Below are 4,707 nucleotides of genomic sequence, written 5' to 3' on the forward strand. Positions count from 1 at the left end.
ATTTAAAGTCTGTGTGTACAGGAACTTGTGGTGAAGTGCTCAGCTCAATGTCTGTGAGGTCTTCTGATGTAAAACAGGAACTACTCAATGTCAACCCAGCATTGTGGGATGCCCACAAAGATGAGGCTGGCCTAATTGACGTTAGGCCATACATGGCTAAACTTCGGTCTAACATACCAGTATACTGCAAACAGTACCCACTCTCAAAAGAAAAGGAAGAAGGTATTAGTCCAATAATACAGCGGTTGCTGTCACAAGGTATACTGAAACCAACCCATTCACCATATAACACACCAATCAATCCTGTCAAAATGACTAATGGTACGTGGCGACTAACACAAGATTTGTGGAAAATGTATGATTTAATTGTTCCATTGTCTCCTGTGGTGCCAGATGTGTGCACAACTATTAATTCTGTTCTGGCAGACCACACTTATTTTACTGTTATTGATCTGTGTTCTGCCTTTTCAGTGTGCAAGTCTCAACTGTCACGTAGCCCCTGTTCGCGTTCATGTACGGAGGCCGACAATACACGTGGACAAGAATGCCCCAGGGATTTAGAGTCTCGCCAACTGTGTTCTCTGCTGTAGTGCATGCTACTTTGAAAGACACCAGGTTGCCACCACAGACCTGTCTGCTGCAATACGCTGACGACATCCTGGTTTCAAGGCATCAAAAGAGAAGCTGCAATGGGTGAAACCGAGAGTTGACTATCTGGGTCATGAGCTGCAGAAAGGAACAGTTTGTCTCTCCACAGACAGAGTCAAAACAATAACCACCTTTCAGCGTCCGACAACAAAGACTCAAATGCAAAGGTTTCTGGGCTTAGTTAATTATTGTCGAGCCTGGGTCCTGAACTGCTCATTGTGCCAGATATTGAGAGAGGCCACATTCTCAGGGGCCGAAGAGCCCATAAAATGGACTGCTGAAATGGACATGGCTTTCAAGCACTTGTGTAACAGTCTAAGTTCCCCACCAGCTCTAGGTCTGCCAAACTATGACGAACCTTTCCATCTGTACGTGCATGAGACTGGAGTCACAGCAGCAGCGATCCTCGCCTAGTCCCATGGTGGAACATATAGTCTGGTGGCATACTTGAAGACATTAGATGCAGTCGCCAAAAGCCTCCCTGCATGTCTATGGGCAGTTGCTACTGCAGCATTGATGGTACAAGATGCAGAACACATTGTTCTTTCACACCTTATGACTGTGCACACCTCACATCAGGTAGGAGCAATTATGCATAATATTACTACACAACACATGACAGCACAACATCGATCAGGGTATGAGGCAATTTTGTTGGCTACTGCTAATCTGACTATTAAACCAACCTCTGTTGTGCATGGTCCAACTTTGTCATTGCATACAGTGCATCTGGAAAGTATTCACAGCGCTTCACTTTTTCCACATTTTGTTATGTTACAGCCTTATTCCAAAATTTATTAAATTCATTATTTTCCTCAAAATTCTACAAACAATAACCCATAATGACAATGTGAAAGAAGTTTGTTTGAAATCTTTGCAAATTTATTAAAAATAAAAAACGAAAAAAATCACATTTACATAAGTATTCACAGCCTTTGCTCAATACTTTGTTGAAGCACCTTTGGCACCAATTATAGCCTCAAGTCTTTTTGAGTATAATGCTACAAGCTTGGCACACCTCTTTTGGGCAGTTTCTCCCTTTCTTCTTTGCAGGACCTCTCAAGCTCCATCTGGTTGGATGGGGAGCGTCGGTGCACAGCCATTTTTAGATCTCTCCAGAGATGTTCAATTGGGTTCAAGTCTGGACTCTGGCTGGGCCACTCAAGGACTCAAAATACGCATATGGGGTGGTGCACGATTTTGCCCTTATGTGGGAAGAATGAGATTTTAAGACAGCCGAGGGCAAACCGATATCCCATCATAACCTAGTAGCAGAGCTGCTGAGAGCAGCACAGTTGCCTGCTAAACTGGCTGTAATAAAAGTAGCAGGACACATGACAGGAGATTCTGAGGAGGAAAGGGGAAACAGATTAGCTGATGAGGTTGTGAAATGGGCGGCGAAGGAAGCTGTGGTAAGCCCTGATCTAATTCAAGCTGATGAAACCGTTTCGATGATGCAGTCCACTTTAGTCAGAGATGCTGACATCAAATTGTTGCAGGCTAATCCATCTGAATCTGATCTCCAACATTAGGCCTTTAATGAAGTTAAACCAGATCAAAATAATTTGTTACAATACAAATAAGGGAGCCTGGCTTTACCAAAAACAGCCATAGTGGTACTTTGCCGACATTATCATGGTATTTCTCATTTGTCAAAAGAAAAATGTAATCCAGTCGATTAATTAAACTTATTGCATAAACGGGGTACGGAACGTTGTAAATTTAATCCTGGATTCATGTTTAACGTGTGTACAGAATAACAGATATAAGCCTATAAAACACGACTCGTTACCGCATCCGGAACTACCATTCCAATATCTGAAAATTGATTTTACCCACATGCCGCCGTGTCGAAACAATAAATTATTATTAGTCATTGTGGACCGCTTCTCCAAGTGTACAGAAGCCTTCCCGTGTGTGAGGGAAAATGCTAAGGCCGTGGTTAAAATTTTAGCTAAAGAAATAATACCGAGGTTCGGTATCCCGTCGGTCATTGAAAGCAATAATGGCACACAGTTTGCTTCAAAGGTAACACAGCTCTTAGCAAAAGAACTAAACATAAACTGGCATTTTAACATACTGGATCATCCACAGTCAGCTGGTGTGGTGGAGAGAACTAACCGCAATCTGAAAGAATGCCTAAACAAGGCCTGTACTGAAACAGGTAGAACATGGGTTGATATATTGCTGGCTGTGTTGACTGAGATAGTCCTACTCACCCATTTGTCAACAGGTCCTGATCAGGTGTCTAAAACCTACTAAGTTGGGGGAGCCAAAGTATCTGGGTCCATCTACTGTCCTGGCGGTGACCAGAACCGGAGTGCTAACAGATCTGTAACCATAGTGCATACACGCAAGCAGCATGAAACCTGTACCTGAGGAGAGTCCGACTATTTCAAAAGCGAACAGTGAACGTACTGGAGGAGCTGAACACGCAGTGCCAGTGCCTAACCGGGAACTTGAGAATTAGGAGGGCCAGAGGGGGGGACGGAAACTTCAGAAGGGTCATAGCTATGTTAAACAGACATAATATTGCTATGCTTCATTATGTACACTTACCCACTGTCTAAGAGATTCCGAGTGATCCTTCCAGGATCAAAGCAGGTACTGTGAGAAAAGTTGACCTCTCAGTTGAACTCTCAGTTGATATATATTTAAGCAAGCTGACATTTCACAGCTAGTACTCAGTTCCTATTTTCATAGTGTGTGTGTGTGTCAGTAATGGAAATCATGTGGAAAGGGTTCCCTGTTTTTCTTCTCTGAGTGTCTTAAGTTAAAGGTCAAATATCACTCCTCTATTCTAGAACATTTTGTTTCATTTACAGAATTAATGCAGAATCTTTATGTATGTCTTTCCAAATAGGGTAATGATTGATCTCATTGGATAGTGTACTGCTCTTCCTGTTCTTACAAAGATATATAATGACGTGTTGAACAATAAAGTACGAGAAATATTTGAAGCATGCTCTGCAGCGACTGCAGACCTGACTTGATACTAAGATCCTGAAGGACAATCCTGAAAATTCCTAACAAGGCTGAAGTTATGTGGTGTCTCAGAACAGTGGTAAAGTACCACTCATTCAGGTTGAACGAAGATATTTGTCAGGTTTTTCAAACAATGTTCCCAGATATACCAAAAATATAGCTCAGATAAAGCAAACAGTTTCACGTGTGACATGACAGCATATATAATTTGATTTGGTCTAGTTCAAGGAAAAGCTTGTTGGTAGTGTCACAAAGAGCCTCAGTGAGTGCACTAAAAAACAAAAACAAGTGGATGTTTATGTAATATTTTTGGAGTGACATCCAGTCGAGGTACCTTGTGTATAGTAATGAACACAAGCATAAGTAATGAACTTTAATAACTACTGTAGATGTCTGCATAAAAATATACACAGTAGGCATACAGTATCAAAGCTCTCGCATTAGCAACATGTCATTTTAATATGTGACTTCATGTAGCATCTAGTGGTGAGTATGTATATCCATTAACCCCGATAGTGATTGAAGTAACAAGCAAGTCTTAAATATTTTTGAAAAGGTCTTGAAAAGGGTATTTAAGGAGAGTCACGTGACGCCATGCAAGGATCGGACGTGTGAATGGCGAGCTCTGCACACTTTGCTAGTTTTAATACCTTTAATGATATAAACGGGTGAGATTTGATACACTCTGTACCATAACTGTTCTAGGAGGACAGTATGTCAAAGAATTCAAAATCCTCGGGCTCTGGATACATTAAAAGACACTTACGTGCTCAAGCTGACACCCATGAGCAGGCTGCGGACCTGGAAGTCGATTTGGTTGGAGAGATGTGGGAAATGCGGCAAGAGATGCTGAACATGTCGGCAATGCTGACGAAGGTTATTGCTGACTTGGAGGATCTTGCTGTGATACGTCAATCAATCACTGACATGGAGGCAAAATTTACTGATGTGATCACAAGAGTGGGGGATGTCGAGAAACTGATCGATTATCTGGAGTCATTGGAGAGGGAATTATCTGCTAATCCGCTAGCAACCAAGGTGGATTTGGAGAGTGTCTGGGAGAAGTTGGAGGAC

Source organism: Myxocyprinus asiaticus, chromosome 23 (assembly GCF_019703515.2).
Source record: "Myxocyprinus asiaticus isolate MX2 ecotype Aquarium Trade chromosome 23, UBuf_Myxa_2, whole genome shotgun sequence".
Classification (NCBI taxonomy): Eukaryota; Metazoa; Chordata; class Actinopteri; order Cypriniformes; family Catostomidae; genus Myxocyprinus; species Myxocyprinus asiaticus.